We start from the raw sequence: 24,126 nt of genomic DNA, 5'->3' as shown, positions 1-24,126 counted from the left end.
GATTCCTTTAAAATTATTTTTAAATAAACTTTCTAAACAGTGATGTTAATGACTTTCTAGTCAGAATATTTTTGGATAATGACAAAAAATACACAAATTTAGCTTTAACAAAAGACAGGCAAAATTAGCCATATGTAAATTAACTGTTACTGACTCTATAAAAACCCTATTTCAACAAAAGATGAAAAGCCCAGATAACACTTGGAAAAACATTTCTTTTCTGCTAATTTATTCTGCCTTTGTACCTCTAGACATGTTATTCCACAGAATGCCCTGGAAATGCCATTTCCCACTTCCACTAATTTGTGTTCTTACTCTCCTTCAAAATTTGATTCAAAACTTAACCTTTCTGTGTGTGCTTTATATACCACTTTTTGTGGTAGCAAAAAATTGGAAATGAGAGGGTGTCCATCAATTGGGGAATGGCTCAATAAATTGTAGTATATGTTGCTGATGGAATATTATTGTGATGAAAGGAGTTCCATGTGAACTGGAATGACTTCCAGAAATTGATGCGGAGTGAAAGGAACAGAACCAAGAGAACATTGTACACAGAAATTGATATACTGTGGCACAGTTAAATGTAATTGACTTTTCTGAGGGATTTATGGAAAAGAACACTACCTACATTCAGAGGAAGTACTACAGGAGTGGAAACAGAAGAAAAACAACCACTTGAGCACATGGGTTGAGGCAGACATGATTGGGGATGTAGACTTGAAACTACCACACCAATGCAACTATCAACAATTTGGAAATAGGTCTTGATCAATGACACATGTTAAAACCAGTGGAAATACACATCTGCCATTGAGGGTAGGGGGAAGTCGGGGGGGTAGGGGGTGAAGGGGAAAGTAAGAGCATGAATTATGTAACCATGTTAACTTTTCAAAAGAATAAATATTAATAAATGTTTTAAAAAAATAAATGTAATTGACTTTTCTACCTGCAGCAATGCAATGATCCAGGACAATCCAGTGGAACTCCAAAAAGAACTGTGGAAACAGAAATGCATTAGAAAAATATGTGATCAATCATGTAGAACGATAGGGATATGATTGGAATTTTCATGTTAAAGGATCGCTCTACTACAGATATCAAATAGGTTTTGAACAATGATACATATATAACCCAGTGGAACTGCTTGTTGGCTTCAGGAGTAGGGAGGAAAGAGCAGGGATAGGGGGGAATCATAAATCAAGTAACCATGGGAAAATATTCTAAATTTAAAAAGGGAGAAAAAAACTAAAAACAAACAACAAAAAAAACTTAACCTTTTCAACACTCCTTCCCTCACCACCTCTCAACTTTCATTCCCACAACTCCATTCTACTCTGATGAACACTCTCCTGAGATGAGTCCTCTATCACCAATTCTCTCTTGGATAGATTCACATTAAGCCCCTGTAGCTATCTCAAATTCAATATCAAAGACCCAGACCCCCTTCTTAATATCCAAATTTATGTCAAGGATGCCACTATATATTTTGCCAGGTTTGTAACCTAAGTGTCATCTTCAGCTTTTCATCTTTTCTCATTCTTTATATTTAATTAGTTGCCAGGTCTTGTCATTCTACCTCCAAAACATCTCTCCTTTCCATTCTGTTCTCTCCATTTATACAACTAGCATACCAGTTCAATCACCTCTTGTCTAGATTATTACAATAGCTGCCTACCTGATTTTTGTGCATCCAATTTCTCTCCTTTCTGATCCATCCTCTACTTAGCTCCCAAGTTGACATTCTAAAAGCTGTGAAGATGGAATTAACTCTACCCTGCCCATTTTTAGATTTAATCACCAAAAGTGTACACACCTCACTTAATCCTTAAGTGGGAGAGGTCTGTAACCCAAATGTGTGAAAGTGGGTGACAAATCAAAATCATGCCCCCTGGGCAGTCCTAAGAAAAACATTAGCTGTAACTGACATGTTAAAATGGAAGGAATGCACAGGAAGGGAAGAAAGGAATGGTCTTTAAAAAGTGGCCAGAATCTCCTGGGAGGCTCTCTTTCACGGTCAACTTGACCCTAGAGGAGCTCTGGCTGAGGACCTTGGACTGCTTTATATTTTTCTTAGAACTAACACGTGGGTGAGTGAAAAAGGCTGACTTCTTCCTTAGCTTCCCTCTGGAGGGGCCCCTCGTCTGGGAGAAGGTCTTATGGCTAAAACCCTTGTTAATTGACCTTTGGGCTCTCTGGCTGAGGCTTCTGGAGCCCTGCCAGACTAAAGCTAGGGCTTGAGTACATAGTCTAGCTCATTAAGCTAGATCTCTTACTCTGCCCTCATCTCATTTCTTTACTTTCACTCTTTCTCTATTTTATAAATAAATTGCTAAAAAATTCATTTGGAATTAATTAATTAAATTCCTGGTGACCGCCCTATTAAATATTCATTACAAACCATAATTTTACCCTCTACAAATCACAGGTATGACTTTGAGGGCAGAGCCAAAATGGCGTAGTAAAATAGAGAAGCTCAAGGTCACCATGGGAATCCCGTTGAACCAATATAAAAATAACGCCATAAAACAAATAAAAGAACCAACAAGGAAAAAGTGAGAAACAACTTTCAAGAAAAGAAAGACCTAAAAGGTAGGCAGAGAACATTGGAGGCACTGGGGTAAGAGAGGAGCACAGTCAGCAAGTGACTATAGCAAGAAATGAAGAGCAAGCCACACATCCCCAGACATCTGATGTTCCAGGTTCTGAACCTAAGCCCAAGACAACATTCAGATCTTGAGACCCTGCTTGGACAAAAAGAGGTCCAGACCAATGTATATCCTGTGAGGTTTCAAACCTGTGGTGGATTCCAGAATCCCAGACCAGGACAATCTATGCTGAAGTACGCTGATCTGTGTAGGCCCAGAGCAAAGCCAAGAGTCCAGTCTGGGCCTGTGATAAGGTCATATATTCCAGTCTGGAGTAGTTGGTTGACCCAAGTGGGATTTCAATCTTTCTGCCAGGGGCTCAGGGTGAAGCTCCAGGACAGAGCAATCAACTATGTCAGTGAGACCAAAAACTTGTGCCTAAGTCTGGGACTAGAATTTGAGCAGTCTCTGACCTGATCAAGCTCAGAGTGAGAACAAAAGTTTATACCCAAGCCTGAGGCAAGTCTTTAACCTATCCAGCATCTCAAGAGTTAATTGAATCAGCAGTGAAAGGAGGCCCATAGAACTCCCAGCCCTTAGCTCATTATAACATCTTAGAAGAACTGAAACAGGCAAAAACCCAGAAAATAAGATGGACTAAAGTTTAAGAGGGTACCCTAACCTCCCAGAAAACAGAGCCTACTTATAAAAAGGTAAGAAAAATGAGCAAACAACCTAAAAAGAACCTTACTCCAACAAATTTTTATGGAGACAAAGAGCAAGGTACAGACACAGAAGAGAACAGTGAAAGCATAGCAAATACACGCAAAGTCCAAAAGAAAAATATGGATTGGACACAGATTCTGGAAGAGCTCAAAGAGGGCTTCAAAAGCCAATTAAGAAAGGCAGAAGAAAAGTGGGGAAGAGAAATGAAAAAGGAGACCCAAAAAGATGATGGAGGAAAATCAGTCGTTAAAAATCAGAACTGAGCAAATAGAAAGTAATGATTTCATGGGAAATAAAGAAACAATAAAACAAAATCAAAAGAATGAAAAAAACAGAAGAAAACATGAAGTTGCTTATTGAAAAAATAAGTGACATGGAAAATAGATCCAGGAAAGGCAATTTAAGAATTATCGAATTACCTGAAAGCCATGATCAAAGAAAACTGCCCAGATATACTTGAACAAGAAAATAATATAGAAATTGAAAGAATACACAGATCACCCCCAGAAAGAAATTCTCAAATGACAACTTCTAGGAATATAATAACTAAATTCAAGAGCCCCAAAGCCAAGGAGAAAATACTGCAAGCAGCCCAAAAAAAATAATTCAAATATGATAGAGCTACAATCAGAATCACACAAGACCAAATGACTTCTACATTAAAAGATTGGAAGGCATGGAATATGATATTCAGGAAAGCAAAAGATCTAAGTTTATAACCCAGAGTCACCTATCCAGTAAAACTGAGTATGTTCTTTCAGGGGAAAAAATGGACATTAAATAAGATAGAAGATTTCCAAGCATTCTGAGGATTAAGCTAGACTTAAACAAAAAATTTGAAATCTAAACACAAGTCACAAGAGAAGCCTAAAAAGATAAATAAGAAAGAAAATTTAAGGGACTCATTAAGGTCAAAATGTTTGTATTTCGAAGTGGAAAGAGGAATCTGTAATTCTCAAACATTACTCTTAGCAGTAGAACAGATAAAAGGAATATACTTAGAAAAGTGGTGGGAAAGTAAGTTGATTATGATTATATGACATATATGATGATGTATGATGATATGATGTACATGTAAATATGATGATTTGATATGATATGATATGTATGTGTATGATATGATATATAAGAAAATCAAGAGGTGAAAAAGAGAATTACAATAAGAGAAAAGGAAAAGGAGAGATAAAGGGGTAAATTATATAGCATAAAAAGGTATGAAAAATCATTACAGGGTGGGGAGGATAAGGGTGGTGACAGGTAAAGGCTTAAACTTTATTCTCGGGGGCAGCTGGGTGGCTCAAATGGATTGAGAGCCAGGCCCAGAGATGGGAGGTTCTGGGTTCAAATCTGGCCCAGAGATGAGAGGTCCTGGGTTCAAATCTGGACTCAGACACTTCCTAGCTGTGTGACCCTGGGCAAGTCACTTAGTCCCCATTGCCTAGCCCTTCCCACTTTTCTAGAAAACAGAAGATAAGGGTTTTTTTTTTTAAAAAAAGTTTATTCTCATCATAACACGCTCAGAGAGGGAAAAGCATATATATTCACTGGGGTATAGAATTATATCTTACCCTACAGAGAAGCAAAAGGAGGGAGGAAGAAGTAGAGGAGAGGTGATAAAAAAACAAAACACTGGTGAGGAAGAACAGAGAGAAAGAGAATGGAGCAGGATCTAAATGGGAAAATAAGATGGAAAGCAATAGTTAGTAATCATGCACTTAATGCGAATGGGATGAACTCATCCATAAAATAGAAGCGGATAGCAGAGTGGATTAAAAACCAGAATCCTACTATATGTTGTTTGCAAGAAACACATTTGAGGCAGAAACACATACAGATTCAAGGTAAAAGCCTGGAGCAGAATGGAGGTACTATAAACAATGAGGTAATAGCAATACTAAACATTTATGCACCAAAATGGTATAGCATCCAGATTTTTAAAACAGAAACTAAAGGCTCTTAAGGAGGAAATACATTGCAAAACCATACTCGTGGCAGATCTCAACTTTCTTCTATCAGAATTAGATAAATCAAACCAAAAAATAAATAGTAAGTAAGGGAAATTAATAAAATGTTAAAAAAAAAATTAGAGTTAATGGATATCTTGAGAAAAATGAACAGGGATAAAAAGGAATATACCTTTTTTTTTCAGCAATACATGATACATATACAAAAGTCGTCTAGGGCATAAAAGCATTGCAAATGAATGCAGAAAAGCAGAAATCATAAATGTAAATTTTTCATATCTTAATGCAATAAAAATTATAATTAATAATAGAGTTAATGGAGAGGCAAATTTAAAATTAATTGGAAACTAAATAATCTAATTCTCCAAAACTGGTGGGACAAAAAACAAATAATAGAAACAATTACTGATTTCATTGAAGAGAATGACAATGAGGAGACAACACATGAAAATCTATGGAATACAGCCAAAGCAGTAGTCAGGGGAAAATTTATATCCCTGAGAACCTATATCAACAAAATAGAGAGGGAAGAGATGAATGTATTAGGCTTGCAACTTAAAAACTTAAAAAGAGAACAAATTTAAAATCCCCAGATAAAAATTAAGTTGGAAATCCTAAAAACTAAAGGAATAAGTAATAAATTTGAAAGTAAAAGAACTATTGAACTAATAAATAAGACTAGGAGTTGGTACTTTGAAAAAACAAATAAAATAAAGTATTCATAAGTCTAATTCAAAAGAGAAAGAAAAGAATCAATAAACAGTATCAAAAATGAAAAGGCAATCTCACCTATAATGAAAAGGAAATTAAGACAATTATTAAGAGCTACTTGCCATAATTATATGGATACAAATATATGACAATCTAGGTGAAATGGGTAAATATTTACAAAAATATAAAACGTCTACATTAACAAAAGAAGAAATAGAATACTTAAATAATCTCATATCAGAAAAAGAAATGAACTGATCCAACCATTCTGGCTGGCAATTTGGAACTATGCTCAAAGGGCTATAAAAGAATGCCTGCCCTTTGATCCAGCCATACCATTATTGGGTTTGTACCCCAAAGAGATCATAGATAAACAGACTTGTATGAAAATATTTATAGCTGTGCTTTTTGTGGTGGCAAAGAACTGGAAAAGGAGGGTATGTCCTTCAATTGGGGAATGGCTGAACAAACTGTGGTATATGCTGGTGATGGAATACTATTGTGCTAAAAGGAATAATAAACTAGAGGAGTTCCAGGCGAACTGGAAAGACCTCCAGGAACTGATGCAGAGCGAAAGGAGCAGAGCCAGAAGAACATTGTACACAGAAACTGATATACTATGGTAAAATCGAATGTAATGGACTTCTGTACCAGCAGCAATGCAATGACACAGGACAGCTCTGAGGGATTTATGGAAAAGAACGCTACCCACATTCAGAGGAAGAACTGCAGGAGAGGAATCATATATGAAAAACAAATGCTTGAACATATGGGCTGAGGAGGACATGATTGGGGATGTGGACTCGAAACTACCACACCAATGCAACTAACAACAATTTGGAAATAGGTCTTGAACAAGGACACATGATAAAACCAGTGGAAATGTGCATCAGCCATGTGTGGGGGAGGTGCAGGGGGGAGGGGAAAGTAGGAGCATGAATCATATAACCATGTTAAAAATGAATATTAATAAATGATTAAAAAATGTAAAAAAAAAAAGAAATTAAATAAGTCATCAAGGAACTCCCTAAGAAAAAATCCCAAGGGCCAGATGGATACACAAGTGAATTCTATCAAACATTTAAAGAACATCTAATCCCAATACTACACAAACTATTTGACAAAATAAGCAAAGCAGGAGTTTACCAAAGTCTTTTTATGATACAAATATAGTACTGATTCCCAAACCAGGCAGATCAAAAACAGAGAAATAAAACTACAGACCAATTTCCTTAATGAACATACATGCAAAAATCTTAAACAGAATACTAGCAAAAAGACTCCAGTAAGTGATCACAAGGATTATTCACTATGATCAGGTGGGATTTATGCCAGGTATGTTAAGGATGGTTCAATATTAGGAAAACCATCCACATAATCAACCATATCAACAACCAAACCAACAGAAATCACAAGATTATCTCAATAGATGCAGAAAAGGCCTTTGACACAATACAAGACCGATTCCTACTGAAAACGCTAGAAAGAATAGGGCCTTTCCTCAAAATAACAAACAGTATTTATTTAAAACCATCAGCAAGTATCATCTGCAATGGAGATATGTTAGAAGCCTTCCCAATAAGATCTGGAGTAAAGCAGGGATTCCCATTATGATCACTATTGTTTAATATTATATTAGAAATGCTATTGGTAGCAATTAGAGAAGAAAAAGAAATTGAAGGGATTAAAGCAGGCAATGAGAAAACTAAACTATCACTCTTTGCAGATGATATTATGATATACTTAAAAATCCTAGAGTTCAACTAAAAAGCTAGTGAAAATAATCAACAACTTTAGCAAAGTTGCAGGATACAAAATAAACCCACATAAATCAGCACTTCTATATATTTCCAACAAAAATCAGTAGCAAGAGTTAGAAAGAGAAACTCCATTTAAAATCACTCTAGACCAGTAATGGGCAGACTACAGGCCCTCGGGCCAGATGTAGCCCCCTGAAATGTTCGACATTATTCCTAAGCTGATGAATACAATGAGTAGGATACAATACAATGAAACTTCAAAAGAGTTGCCTTAGAAACAGACTGAAAGATGAGCATTTCCTTTCTTTTGGCCCCCTCTTTAAAAAGTTTGCCCATCACTGCTCTAGACAATATAAAATATTTGGGAATCTATATGTCAAGACAAACTCAGGAATTACATGAATGCAACTACAAAACACTTTTCACACAAATAAAACTCAATCTAAACAACTGGAAAAATATTAATTGTATTAATTACATGGGTAGGATGAGCTAATTTACTTATACAGTGCCATACCTATCAAACTACCAAAAAAAACTTATTTATATAATTAGAAAAAATTTAAACAAAGTTAATCTGGAAGAACAAAAGATCAAGAATATCAAGGTAAATAATGAAAAAAAATGTGAAGGATGGAGGCCCTAGTACCAGATCTGAAACTGTACTACATAGCAGTGATCATCAAAACAATATGGTACTGGCTAAGAGATAGAAGTGTGGATAAATGGAATAGACTAGAGGTAAATGACCTCAGCAAAGTAGTGTTTGATAAACCCCAGAGACCACAACTTTTGGAACATGAACTCACTATTTGACAAAAACTGCTGGGAAAATTGGAAAACAGTATGGGGAAAGATTAGGATTAGATCAACATCTCACACCTGATACCAAAATAAATTCAAAATGGGTAAATGACTTTATATAAAGAGTGAAATCATAACTAAATTAGTGAACATAAAATAGTTTACCTGTCAGATCTATGGGAAAGGAAGGAATTTAAGCCCAAGCAAGAGGTAGAGAACATTACAAAATGTAAAATAAATAATTTTGATCATATTAAACTAAAAATACAAACAAAACCAATGCAACCAAAATTAGAGAAGGAAAGCAACAAGTTGGGGGAAAATCTTTACATCAAAAACCTCTGACAAAGATCTAATTTCTCAAATCAATAAGGAGCTACTTCCATTGTACAAAAAAATCAAGCCATTCCCCAATTGACAAATGGTCAAAGGATATGGATAGGCAGTTTTCAGATAAAGAAATCAAAACTATCAATAAGCACATGAAAGTGTTCTAAAACCTCTCCTGATTAGAAAATTGCAAAACGAAACCACTCTAAAGTACCACTTCACACCTAGCAGATTGGCCAATATGACAGCAAAGGAAAGTAATAAATGCTGGAAGGGATGTGGCAAAATTGGGGCTCTAATGCATTGCTGGTGGAGTTGTGAATAGAACCAACCATTTTGGAAGGCAATTTGAATTATGCCCAAAGGTCTTTAAAAGAATGCATACCCTTTGATCCAGCCATACCACTGCTGGATTTGGACCCCAAAGAGATAATAATAATAACACAAATATCCATAGCCACAGTCTTTGTGGTGGAAAAAAATTGGAAAGTGAGGGAGTGTCCCTTGATTGGGAAATGGCTGAACAAATTGTGGTATATGATAGTGACTGAATACTACTGTATAATAAGGGATGATAGATTGTTTGATTTTCATATGAACTAAAAAGGCCTCCATGAACTGATACGGAGTAAACTGAGCAGAACCAGGAGAGCATCATACACAGAAACTGAAACATTATGAGACAATCATATGTAACTGACTTTGCCACTAATAGCAATACAATGATACAGGACAATTCCAAGGGACTTATAAGAAGGAACGCTATCCACATTGAGAGAAAGAACTGTTGGGATAGAAACACAGAAGGAAAACATTTGATTTATGACTTATTTATATATATGGGTATAGGATGTGAGGTTTTTGATTTTTAAAAGATTACTTTATTACAAAAATGGCTAATATGGAAATAGGTAGTGAGTGATAATACATGTACAACCCAGTGGAACTGCTTGTTGACTCTGAGAGGAGGGAAGAGGGCAAGGGAAAAGTTTAGGAAAAGAACATTAATCACGTAACCATGGAAAAATACTTAAATAAAATAAAATAAAAGCATAGGTATGATCACATCATTCACCTGCTCAAGGAATTTCAATTATATACAATTGCTCTGTTGGACACTTCATAATCTTCATAATTTAGTTTAAATCTATATTTTAGGAGTATTTCATATCTACCACACACACTTTATGCTTCAGTCAAAGTGAATTTGAGAAATGCAAATTATAGAACCTCTGAGAGTCAGCCTAACATTCATCATATTGGATTTTTTCCTCTAAAATATGCTTTGACCATTTACCAACTGAGGAATGGTTCTTATATAAATTTGACTCAATTCCTTATATATCTTGGAAACAAAACCCTTATCAGGGAAATTTAGCTGCAAAAAAAAAAAATCTCAGCTAACTGACTTCCTTCTAATTTTAGCTTTGTTGGCTTTATGAAAAAAAAATTAATCTTAAATGAATAAAACCACTCATTTGACCTCCTGTTATCTTCTCTAGCCCTTGCTGGATCATGAATCAAAAATGATCATGAAAGATAATTTCTTCCTTGCCCCTCTGTTTATGATCTCACTCTTTATGTCTAAAATATACATCATTTGCAGCTTATCCTGATTATATGGTATCATTTGTTGGTGTAAAAATGAGTATCTACCAGTTTTCTCAGTTGATAATTTAGAACTGTTATCAAATGGTGAGTTCTTTACCCCCATAGCTGGGGACTTAGGTTTAAATGCTGTGTTCATTTATATGTTGTGTAACTAATGTGTTCTAATAGCCAACCTATTTATTACTATTGTTTTGTGGGTTAGTTTGATAGCTGGTACAGCTAGGCCCACTTTTTTTTCATTATTTCCCTTGAGATTCTTGTCCTTTTGTTCCTCCACCTGAATTATCATTTTCCTAATGCCATAAAGTAAACCTATGGAACTCTGATTGATATGGCAACAAATAAGTAAGTTAGTTCTGATAGTATTGTCAGTTATATTACTCCAATTATTTAAATCCATAAAGAATATTTTATAGTTGTACTTCTAAGAGTTCCTGTGTTAAACTGACTCCCGAATATTTTATATTTTTTATAGTCATTTTAAAAAGAACTTCTATTTCTAACTCTTCCTGCTGAGTTTTCTTGATAATTTATAAAAATTCTGAGAATTTGTGAATATTGATTTTATATCCTGCAACTTTAAAAAAGTTATTTGTTTCAAATAATTTTTGACTTCTTTATGGTTCTCCTAGTCAACCATCATATCTGCAAAAGTACTAACTTTGTTTCCTCTTTGCTTATGATTATTTCATCAATTTCTTTTTCTTGACTTATTACTATAGATAGCCATCTTAATATATCTGTTTTCCTATTTCTAACAAAACTCCTTTACCCCCAATATCCCATTCTAATGCTACACAATGCTTCCACTGTGTTCAGAGAAATGAATGACTTTACCTTAGAAAATTATCTTGCTTTCATCTAAAGTGTTTTCCTTTCTCATTCCTTTAATATTTTAGACCTGGATTTCTCCTGATAATATAGCCTCCTTGGCCTTTCAGCACACCAGGGGAATTCAATATGCATACTGATACTTCCTCTAACATCTTTACCTCCCACAGCAGCCACACATAAAAACAATCATTCCCTTGATCTTGCAATCACCCACAAAAGCATTACTTCCATGTTCATGAACTCTGAGAATCTCATTCTTTAAGTTGCAAAAAAAAATGCTGTATTAGTAGAGGACATTTCACTATCCAGAAAATCACATGATTGAGTCCCTATCCCTTATTTTCTCATCTTCTCTTATGACCATTTTCATAATAAAATTTCATCAAGTATCAAAGTATATTTTGATTATGCTTTATCTTCCTTAAGAGATGTTAACAAGAGGATTAGAATTATCTTCCTAGTGATCTTTTTTTAATGATCATCATGAGCAGTACAAGACAAGATGTCTAAATGTTACATAAAGTGATGTTTTATTACCTTTAAGCCCTTATTTAAATCAATTCTGCTAACTGCTTTATCTCTCAGAAGAACCCATAAGCCATCCTTCCAATGAATTTCTTTTTATCTTCTGGTTTTATTAATGTGAGACTATCAGTATTGAAGTAGCTTAGTTCCTTCCTTCATATGTAAATGCACAAATAGCTCATATTAAAATAACTTAGCAGTTAAATTAAAGTTTGCAAAACATCTAAAATGGAGTCATTCTTTCCCACAATTCTACCATAGACTGTGGAAGAGGAAGAGAACTGTATACAACTGAAGGTCATTCTATTTCTTTCTTTATGGGTCACTCTGGTCAACCTACTGGTGATGAGTCTATATTTAAATTTGCTGCTCCTTTAATACAAGGATGTCTTAAAACCTTCCCACCATGATGGAATCTGCCAAATCTTACATTCCGGTGCATAGCCTTTAAGAACTTAATCATCTCTATGTCACAATGAGACATCACAGTAAAATTTTGTGGATGGATTTTAGTGATGAAAAAAAATTGATTCTCTGTTTAACTATTCCCCTAAAGATGTCAAAGTTTTTCATAAACATTCATTCAACACAATATACACTTTGTGGCATATGAAATAAGCAGAGCTGTATAGACTTTGACATTCAAAACTTTTTGAAACAGAAAATCAAGTAATTTTTGATACATAATTATATGAAGAAAATGGTCTCAGAAAAAAAAGAATGAGTCTTGCATTTAAACATTGCTATAATGCAGGAGATCTTAATGAGGAGTCCATGATACTAGATAGTATTTTGCTACATTGCCAAAATTGGTTCCCCTTGTAATTATACAGATAGACAGATATAATTTTATGCATTTAAAGACATTATTCTGATAAGAATGCCAAAGGAGTCTAATGATACAAAAAAAGGTCTTCTCTAGTTCATTTCACGTTAGTGAGTTTCAGACATTCAAATGGTAAGAGTAACAGTAGAAGGTAGGAAAGGAAAGGAAAAAAGAGACAGAGAGAGGAAGGAAGGAAGGAAGGAAGGAAGGGAGGAAGGAAGGAAGGAAGGAAGGAAGNTCCTTGTTTAGTTCTTTATCATTGTTTATTCTCTTTTACCTTTTTATGCATCTCTTCACTTTTGTATTGGAATTTCAGACATTGACAGCTTTGGAAGTACTCTATTTCATTTAAGATACATTTATTTTCCTGTAGGGTATAATCAGTTTTTCTGGGCAAGTTATTCTTGGCTGCAGGCCTATATCCTTTGCATTCTGGAATATTGTATTCCAAGTTCTCTGCTGCTTTATACTAGTGGTTGCTAAATCATGTGTGATTTTGACTATGGCTCATTGATACTTGAATTCTTTCTTTCTGGATGCTTGCTGTATTTTTTCTTTGACCTGGAAGCTTTGAGGTTTGGATATGATATTTCTGGGAAATTTCCTTTTGGGGTTTCTTTCAAAAAGAAATTGGTGGTTTTGATTCTAAGAGATTTGGGCAGTTTTCTTTTCAAGATTTGTTGAAATTGATGCCTAGGCTCTTTTTGATTATGATATTCAGAAAATCCAATGACTTAAATTTTTTCTCCTTCATCGGTTATCCAGTTAAGTTTTTGCTGTGAGATTATTCATTATAGGTAATATGTAATATATTACTTATTTTTGCCGTGATATATATTTATAATATCACATTATTCCTATTTATGTATTTTATTATTTATGTGTGTTTATACTTTAAGCTTTTCAAGCTATTAACATTGCTTTTAATTTCCTTTTAATTCTTTCTTCCAGAGGGCAGCTGGGTAACTCAGTGGATTGAGAATCAGGCCTAGAGACAGGAGGTCCTAGATTCAATATGACCTCAGGCACTTCCCAGCTGTGTGACCCTGGGCAAGTCACTTGAACCCCATTGCCTACCCTTACCACTCTTCTGCCTTGGAGCTAATATACAGTATTGACTCCAAGACGGAAGGTAAGGGTTTAAAATAAACAAACAAGCAAACAAACAAACAAACAAATAAATAAATAAATAAATGGATGAATGAATGAATAAATAAATAAATAGATGGTTTTAAAAAAAAGATCTTGGGAAAAATGGAGACTATACTTTTGAAGATGAGTATTCAGGATCAGATATAGTTTTGTAAACCAATCCACACATTAGTCATAAGACTTTTTCATACATTATTTGACAAAAAAAAATATTTAAACAGAAATCAAAATGGGTACATTTTGTGTAAAAATTAATTTATGTTAAATATGAGAGAAAGCCTTTCACATACCATGGGAAATCAATAAGATCTAGTACACATTTTAGAGAAATATAATACTTTATAAATTAATAATATTAAATCAGTAATTTAATTTATTAAATTAATACTATAATGCATTCTGATATAACTATTTTATATTAAAATATAAGACACAAATTATATACTATCTTAAATTAATTGACTTGTACACAATACAAAATGACAAAAAGAATATAATATTGAGCTTAGGGCCTCTTCTAAATTAAGAATTACTAAGTATCTATAATCTGATTCCTTTGTTCTAATCTCAAAGGATGAGGTAACAATTGGTAACATCACTTCTAATTTTGTCTTTGTTCCCATATGTCATTCAGGAGCTTGCCCTTTTGATTGCCCTCTCTCTACCTCAGCCTAATTTTCAGCCTCTCTTTGTATATTGGCTAACATGCCAAATCTTCTCTTGAGTTTTTATGAATAAACCCCCTAAGCAGCATCTCACTTATCAAAATGAATTAAAGCAATCTTACCTACTGTGCCAGCTCATGCCATTGAATAAAATGTAATACTTTGGAAACTTATAATATATAAAATATGCAGCATCCAAGCTGGTAATTGGTTAAACATAAATTATAGCATTGCATAAATTTCTGTTAAACTTGTAAAGTAATTCATATTCCTTGCTCTAATACTTCAAAAAATATTACATTATTAATTATTTTCAAGATTGATGAGAGGGAAAAGATGTAATTAGTACTTTAAAAATACTTTGGAGAAACTACACAATGCAGAAGGAGTCTAAATACCTTTGGATTATAAAATATGTAGACCACTGGATCTAAATATCCATGAAAATTCATGTAGAAACATGCAGTTGCAACACTTTTTTAAAACAGTACCATTCAAATGACATTCAAGAATACAAGCTCTTTTTATAACTGCTAAAATCCTATTATATGACATGTTCTTTTAAAGATAAAAGATGCTCTCTTACCTTAATATAGTATTACTAAAGATCTTTTCAGGATTCTCTTGATGAAACTTTATTTCCTACAAAATAAAAACTAATCTGAATTCTCTTGATTAAAAAAATTACATCTAAAATTTATTTATCTAACCTCTGCACATACACATGTGTGTACATACAATACACACATTCATATACAAATCACTCTTCATAACCAAAAACTATCCATTAGAGTGAAACAGCCTACTCAAAAGGGGAAAGCTTCAAATTGCATGAGCTGCTGAGTACATGATATTCCCAAATTTGTGGGGTCCAGGACTCCAGATATATATACCTTCAGGTTTTTGTCATTGCTAATCTAAGGAGATGAACCCCACAAAATAAATGTATAATTTTCCTCAAGAGAAATTTCAAAAGTTAACTATCAGGGGGCAGCTGGATAGCTCAGTGGAGTGAGAGTCAGGCCTAGAGACAGGAGGTCCTGGGTTCAAACCCAGCCTCAGCCACTTCCCAGCTGTGTGACCCTGGGCAAGTCACTTGACCCCCATTGCCCACCCTTACCACTCTTCCACCTATGAGACAATACACCGAAGTACAAGGGTTAAAAAAAAAAATGTTAACTATCAGCATATAAATTATATGCTTATCTCTATATGAAACAAACCAATCTTTGTATAAGATGAACTATCAGGCACATTATCAATTCAGCAATCAATTTACCAATCTAACAAAAATGAATCCTATGTAATAAAAACTGAATCCTTAATAATAATCCTAAGCACATAAAACATAAATTATTAATAGATCCATACATTTCCTCAGCTGAATGGAAACTAATTAAACAATGATGAAAAGATAATATGATAATAAATACAAGGATTAAGAAGCAAAATACAACTTAAAAAAAACTCTTAACTACTGTACTTCAGACTTATTCAGGAAAATTTCCCTCAAGTATTCTAAGTACAGATGAAGCAAATGCACATTTGGAAAAAAATGGAAAACAACTTAATAAATTTGGACTTCAAAACTACAATGCTAAACAACGTATATTAAATTGTGACTATTAATGTTAATGTTAAAAAATGTTAAATTTTAAAATGTTAATGTTAAAAAAAAAAGTACAGGGCCTACTATGTATGCATGGGGAACAATATTCTTCCAAATTGATGAAACACTAAGTACTCTCAGTATCTGGTTAATAAACATCTAATTGTATTACTATCTAGCCTGCATCTCTCCATCTCTCCATCTCCACAACAGAATGAGAGACTTAATTAATTTCTTCACTAAAAGCTAGGTAAACATTATAGCATTCCTCTGATCTATGACTCTAGATTTACTTGTTTGTTGCTGGGAAATGAGGAGGAGGGGAATCTGAACCTGTTATTTTATTGATGTTGGGACCTTTCCATGTGAAAACTCCTTCTACCTACATAAATCAGCAATACATTTATAGTCTTAGACAGTTACCCGGAGTATTGAGAGGCAAAGTCATTTACCTGTGGCCACAAAGGTATTAAAGGACCAGCATCGACTTGAATAAAGATTTCTCTGAATCTAAGAACAACTATGCCATTTGCCCATCCTATTAACCCCAACAAAAAAGAAAATGAAGTTAATATGGCATGATAGGTTCTTCACAACATTATTTTCACTTTTTGTGATCATTTTTCTTTTTCTAAATATTCACTATACATCTTAAATAAGACATTATGGAATTTTGTCAGGAATCAAAGGGAAAATCAAGATTTCATTCATTTTCTTCCTTCTAAAATCATAATAGTTTCCCTATCTCTAATTCTATAATATTTTTCCATCCTCCATGATTTTTAAAATATCACTCACAGCTCAGAAACAGCATTAAATAGTCTTTAGAGTTTTCAGTTATCATTCCTCAGACTCTTCGCTTTTGATCTAATCTTAAAGGATGTGGTGATTCTTGGTTACATCAACTCTTCTACTTTTAGATTTGTTCCCATACCCTCCTATATCACTTAGGAGTTTGTCCTTTTGTTTGTCTTCTCTTTACCTCAACCTAATTTTCAGTATCTCCTTATGTATTAGTTCCTTCCTAAAGGTGTTCAAAAATGCTGGATCTTCTCTACTTTAAAGAAGAAAAAAAATGTTTAGATCCTTTACATGATTCTACCATTCCCTCGATATCCTCCTATATATGACCAATGAACTAGAAAATCCTAATTCCTTTCTCCTTCCCACTTAGTTTTCAGTCACCTACAGTGTTTCTTCTTCCCCTAGTCCCTCCAAAATTACCAATGATATTTTCATTGTTAAATCCTATGACCTTTTCTTAGTCCTCTGACAATGTCATCAAAAAACTGATGGCTCCCTACTAGCTAAAGGATCAAATATACTCTTCTATTTTGGCATTTAAAGTTCTTTACATCCTGGCATCATCTCAACTTTTGATGGATTCAGGATGTACAATGAGACTTTTTTTTTTAATTTGTTGCAAACAATTTTTTTCCCAAAGGGATGGGGGTGGGAGAGGAAGAATTAAGATATTTGTTAACTAAAGAAAAGACTTTCAACACCAATAAACCTCAAGTTAAATACAACAGATAATCCAATAATACTACATTCCAAAGGTAGGAAAATCTTTGTTTCAACAGTTACATGTACCTTCAATTACTCTTTGAGGTAATTTTGCTTATTTTCAGGGAGTGTGCTTTGACAACTGATGCTTGACACTGTGTTAAATTAAAATGAGCAAACAGTAAAAAAAAAAAAAAAAAAAAGAAAAAAAGAAAATTTTTGTGGAGACAAAGAAAAGCAAGGAACAGACATAGAATGGGCCAATGAAAACAAAGCAAACACACAAAACTTCAAAGAAAATATGAATTGGTCTCAGGCTCTGGAAGAGTTCAAAAAGGATTTCAAAAATCAATTAAGAGAGGCAGAGGAAAAATGGGGAAGAGAAATGAACGCAATACAAGAACAAAATAACAGCAGAATTGGCCAAATGAAAAAGGAAGTTCAACAGCTCATGATAATAAACTATTCCTTAAAAATTAGAATTAGACAACTAGAAGCTAATGACTTCATGAGACACCAAGAAACAATAAAAAAATCAAAACAATGAAGCAAGAGACAGAAAGAGAAATTTCATTTAAAATAACTCTAGACAACATAAAATACCTGGTAATCCACTTGCCAAGACAAACACAGGAATCATATGAACACAATTGCAAAACACTTTTCACACAATTAAAGTCATATTTAAACGATTGGGAAAATATTACTCATGGACATGCCAAGCTAATTATAATTCTAATTCAATTAATTTACTTTTTCAGTGCCATGCCAATTAAACTACACAAAAATAATTTTTCAGAACTAGAAAAAATAATAAAATTTATCTGGGAGAACAAAAGATCAAGAATATAAAGGGAATTAATGAAAAAAAAGGTGAAGAAAGGTCACTTAGCAGTAGCAGATCTCAAATTATACTATAAAGCAGCAATCACCAAAACAGTCTGGTACTGGCTAAGAAATAGAATGGCAAACCAAAGGAATAAATTACATATATAATATACAGAGGTAGATGACCTTGGCAACCTGGTGTAAATAAAAAAAAAAAAAAAACAGCTTTTGGGATAAATACTCACTACTTAACAAAACACTATGACAGAAACTAAGTATAGACCAATATCTCACACAAAAGATAGGGTCAAAATGGATATATGATTTAGCTTTAAATGTTAATATCATAAGAAAATCAGTGGAACTGAATAACTTACCTGACAGATCTGTGTAAAAGGGAAGAATTTATAACCAAACAAGATAGAGAGCACTCAAGATGCAAAATGAATAATTTTAGTTATATTAAATTAAAAAGGTTTTCAACAAACAAAATTAATGTAATGATTAGAAGGGAAACAATAAACTGGAAAACAAATTTTATAGCAAATTTCTCTGACAAAGATCTCATTTCTTAAATTTATAGAAAACTAAGCCAAATTTACAAGAATACAAGTCATTCCTCAATAGACAAATTATCAAAGAATATGAAGTTTTTATATGAAGTCAAAGCTAGCAATAAACATATGAAAAAATGTTCTCAGTCACTCTTGATTAGAAAAATGCAAATTAAAACAACTGAAGTACCACTTCATAATTAACAGATTGGCCCATATGACCATAAAGCCAAGTGATAAATGTTGGAGGGGAATGTAGCAAAATTGGAACACTAATATAGTGTTGATAGAATGGTGAACTGATCCAATCATTTTGGAGGGCAATTTATAATTATACCAAAAAGTCTATAAAACTGAGCATATCCTTTGATCTTGTGATACTAGGTCTTTATCCCAAAAAGATCATAAAAAGAGAGGTAAGGACCTACTTGTTAAAAAATATTTATAGCAGCTCTTTTTGTTAATTGGAAATTGAGGGGACGCACATCAATTAGGGAATAGTTGAACAATCTGTGCTATATGATGATGATAATGATGATGATAGAATACTATTGTACTATAAAAAAATAATGAATGAGCTGGATGATTTCAAAATTGTTAAGACCCACATGAACTGAAGCAAAGTGAAATAAGCAGAGACCAGAAGAACACTGTATATAATAACAGCAATACCGTATGATGATGAACTATGAAAGACTTAGCTACTCCCAGTTATGCAGGACAATTTTGAAAGACTGATGATAAAGAATGCTATTCACTTCCAGAGAAAAAACTGTTGGGAGTCTGAATGCAAATCAAAACATACTATTTTTCCCTTTAGTTTATATTTTTATATTGGGGTTTTGGGGAAAAAAGACCTTTAATAAAATAAAATAAATAATAAATAAGATAAATAAGTGAATAAATGGAAGTAAAATAAAAAATAAAATAAAAGGATTTCCAAATATTCCTGATAAAAAAAGTCAGATCTAAGTAGAAATTATGAAATCCAAACACAAGAATCAAGAGAACATAAAAAAGGTAAATATAAGTGAACAACTATAAGGAAATAAACAAAGATGAAGTGTTTACATTCTAATGCAGGAAGAGGATTCAGGTCCCTAACATTCTAATATAAGGATACTATCTAAGGATACAAGTATCTCTTTAATAACTGGATTATGTTGTTTTTTAATATCATCCAACTCTTTGTGATCCCATTGGAATTTTCTGGGCAAAGATAACTAGAAATGGTTTGCCATTTCCTTCTGAAGCTCATTTTGCAATTGAGGAACTGAGGCAAAAGGAATTAAGTGACTTGCCAGGGTCACACAGCAAATTAGTGTCTGATGACCTGGCACACTATCTACTGAGTCACTGAGCTGTCCAAGTAAAGCATTTAGGGAGGAATTTTTTTTAAAGACTGTCTTGCTGCTGCAGTAAGAGCCCATCCAACTGAAGTTGGATAACTTTTTGTAATTGACCTGGTTATCACACTTGTACAATTATAATGGAAAATAATTCTCAAGGTAATTCCCTACATCTATAATGGAAAATAATTCTCAAGGTAATTCCCTAAATTGGATAACTTTTTGTAATTGACCTGTTTATCACACTTGTGCAATTATAATGGAAAATAATTCTCAAGGTAATTCCCTACATTTATAGACTAGATGAGTGATGGTGAACCTTTTAGGAGTGCTGGGCCCTACTCCCCCCCCAGACTCCCAAGTGCCATGCCTGCTCTCCCCACCTCACCCAACCGGTTCTATAACTTGAGGAAGGAAGCCCATTGGGCTGCTGAACAGAAGGGTGGATGATAAGAGGAACATATGGAGAGGGGTAGGAAATCAGCCCCCAGTGCTCTGCTCCCCTCCAGCTACATGCCACACTGTGAGCTTTGCTTCCCTCAAATCTAGCTCCTCTCCAACCCCACCAAGGGAATCACCTTCACCACAGATCAACAGGTTGCCATCTATACCATACCCTCATGCAGCATGTTGGGCAGAGGGGCAGGGGAAGTGAAGAATGTCCTCTAGTGCATGGAGATGAGAAGGGGAACAGCTCTGCCCTCTGGCTTTCTAATAAGGAACTCTAATGGGAGATTGCAGTAGTGCCCACAGAGAGGGTTCTGTATATCATTTTGGCACATGTGTCATAGGTTCGCCATCACTGCACTAGATATTTCTCTTTAGCCAGGCAGAATGGATCATCAAATTAAAGTTTATTTCAAACATGATAATGATGAAATTGTCTGGCAAATTGCTAAAAAGAGTTATTTATTAATTCCACTAAAAACTATTATTAAAAGAACTCAAGAACTCCTGGGTCATTTAGGATTCAGTGTGAAACAGCTTATCCTGAGTTTGCCTGGCTCTGCCACTTACTGCCTTTGCAATGTTGAGTAAATAACTTCTCCTGGGCCTCACTCAGTTTCCTTATTTGTAAAATAAGGAGTTTAAAGTAGACTGCTAGGGTTCCTTCCAACTCTAAATCTATAATGCTGTAATCTCACTTCCCCCAATTCTGTGGATTTCTATAAAATGAAGGATTATAGAAGCTTGATATCCTAAAGTTAAAAAAGACCTCAGAGTCAATCTAATCCAAACTACATCTACATTTAAAATTTCTATATGATATATTTAACAAGTAGTAATTTAGTCTACTCTTGAAGACTTCCATTAATACTAAAGGCCTTAACTTCTAAAGCAGTCCATTCAGTTTTAGAATGGATCTAAATATTAGGAAGTATTTTCTTATATCAATTGATATGACTCTCAACAACTTATACCTATAAATCAATAACTGATCCTGTACATAAGTTGCTTTGTATATATTTGTTTGCATATCTTCTCTACCACTGGATTGTAAGCTCCTTGAAAAAGGGTGCTGTCTAACTTTTTCTATTGCATCCCCAGCAGGAACTGGTGCAGAATAGGTACTTAATAAATGATTATTGACTAACAAACTGGCCAGCCTTTGATCAGAACAAGCTGTGTTCTAATTGACCATAGATAACTGTGTGGCTCTAGAAAAATGAAAACCTATTCGTACCTTGGGAAATCACCCAAGATCATAATTTGCAGACAAGTTATCTGTATCAGTGAAGGATTTTTCCACAAGAGTTTTACATGGATAAAATTACAAGTCTAGAATACCTTTCCTTCCTCAAAAAAAAGGATATTTCAGATTCCGCAAGTCCCCACCACCCCCTTTACAAAAAGCAAGTGCAGCCTTCACAGAATTAAAGAACTCAAGATGTATGTGAGTCAGGGAGCCACCTAGTCCAACCCAATAATCAAACAAGAATCCCTTCAAACTCATTGAATCCTCATTTACCCTTTGGCTAATGATTTTCAGTGAGGAGGATTACCTGACAAAAAGCCCATTTGACTTCTGACTAGTACCAATTGACAGGAAATTTTTCCTGACACCAAGCCCAAATTTATGACTTAATAACTACTGGGCCAAAGAGAGCAATTCTATTCTCTTCCAGAATTAACTAAGTGGCAGAGTAAATAGAGTCCTGGGCCTAGAGTCTGGAAGGCCTGAGTTCAAAACCAACTTCAGATTCATAGAGTAGCTAGACCAAATCACTTAACCTGCCTCCTTAACTCCTCTAAACCTGGAGTGAGGCTAATACTTCTTAAGGAATTAATTCAAGTGATTGATAAAAATGTTAAACAGCACAGGACTCCACCATCCACTACTCAATAGCTTCCTGAGTTGGTATCAGACCATTTATGACTTCTATTTGAGTAAGCTATTCAACTAATAACAAAACCATCTGATTATAAACCTTTCTAAACCAAACCTCTCCATCTTTTCCTAGAGAATAGCATGAGATGATTACCTATAATCTCAAATACATATGTATTTGAGATTATAGGTAATCATCTCATATATATGTATATGTGTGTGGTCACTATATATACTAAATTTCTTCCCTATACCTTTACTATTTTTATGATATGCAAAATATGTCATACTAAAAACTGTTCCAAGTCAGAAAGGGGTAACAACAAAAATCCAGTATTATTTTAAAGCAAAGTATACAGTTCTGTATTTAAACTAGATTCCCAAGCCACAAGGTGATGGAAAATCTGGTCTGTAATTTCAGAATCTTAATTCTTGATCTCATTTCAACTATTTAGCCTTTGTTACCATCATGTAGTTTAAATCAGAACTCTCAACCAGCCCCTCCCAAAGTGCTTTAGGCTGATTTAGGCTATAAAGTTACGCCCCACTATCAATTACTGCAGTTTTTTAACATCACCACTACTTCATAAAAGGAGAACCTATGGCAATGATGTTCAAAATGTTACTCCTATCAAATGGCCCCGTTTAAAGTACTTGAGTTCTCCTCCTTAACCTTCACCAGTTGATCAGAGAGCCTTCTGATATTTCCCAAGTTACAAATGAGATAACTGAAGCAAAGGGAGGGGCAAATAATTTGCTCGAGAACACAAAACATTTGCTGTGGAAGTCAGCCCCGAAACCCTCAAGGTCCCACTTTAGTAAGAATCCTCCTAAAGCACCCCAATTTTTCAAATTCTGGTGCTTCCCAGCTGCCAAATGCCATCCAACTGGGAGTAAGGAGGGTAAGGCTGTAAAATCTCTCCCTCCATACAGATCGCCATAGGGGACAGGACCCTCTCCCACACCATTCGTCCCTTCCCTCTCCCCTTTCCATCATCCCTAAAGCCCAGCGGCAAATGAGAGCGAGCAGCACGGACTAAGTGCCAGAGGACGGGGCAGCAAATGTCTCATTTCCCCTCTTCTCAAGAGTCACCCGCTCAGCAGATGGGCGAGAATCCACAATCAAGCTTCCTCCCCTCAACCCCAGAAAGACCTCCCAATCCAGGGTGCTAAACCTTTACCTGCGTTCAGCCCGGCACCTCCCCCAGCCCCGGAGAACTGTGCGCACTCAGAGTTTCTCCACACCGGACGTGCCGCTGCTGAAATAACCAATCACGACTTGAGAAATGGCCATCGCCCCGCCTCTTTCTACTTCTCACTGCCGGAACCTTACCCCTTCATCAAGTGGCAAACAAACAAACAAACAAACAAACAAACAAACAAATAAATGAGTGAATGAATGAAGAAAGAAAAAAAGAGAGAGAGAGAGAGAGAGAGAGAGAGAGAGAGAGAGAGAGA

General features: G+C 34.6%; 1 protein-coding gene across 1 annotated transcript in view; it reads right to left on the bottom strand.

Moving 5' to 3' along the window:
• The window catches only part of MIPOL1 (mirror-image polydactyly 1), a 148,829-nt gene extending 124,782 nt beyond the window's left edge, over positions 1-24,047 (bottom strand). The window contains exons 1-2 of the mRNA XM_044664775.1: positions 23,850-24,047; positions 15,080-15,135 (exon numbers count right to left, since the gene is read on the bottom strand). The gene's annotated coding sequence lies outside the window, so the exon portion shown is untranslated. The remainder of the gene's footprint in view (positions 1-15,079; positions 15,136-23,849) is intronic.
• Between the last annotated feature and the right edge of the window lie 79 nt (positions 24,048-24,126).

The sequence above is a fragment of the Gracilinanus agilis genome, chromosome 2, assembly GCF_016433145.1.
Source record: "Gracilinanus agilis isolate LMUSP501 chromosome 2, AgileGrace, whole genome shotgun sequence".
Lineage (NCBI taxonomy): Eukaryota > Metazoa > Chordata > Mammalia > Didelphimorphia > Didelphidae > Gracilinanus > Gracilinanus agilis.
Note: the sequence above shows the minus strand (reverse complement) of the source record. Positions and strands in the feature narration are given on the sequence as shown.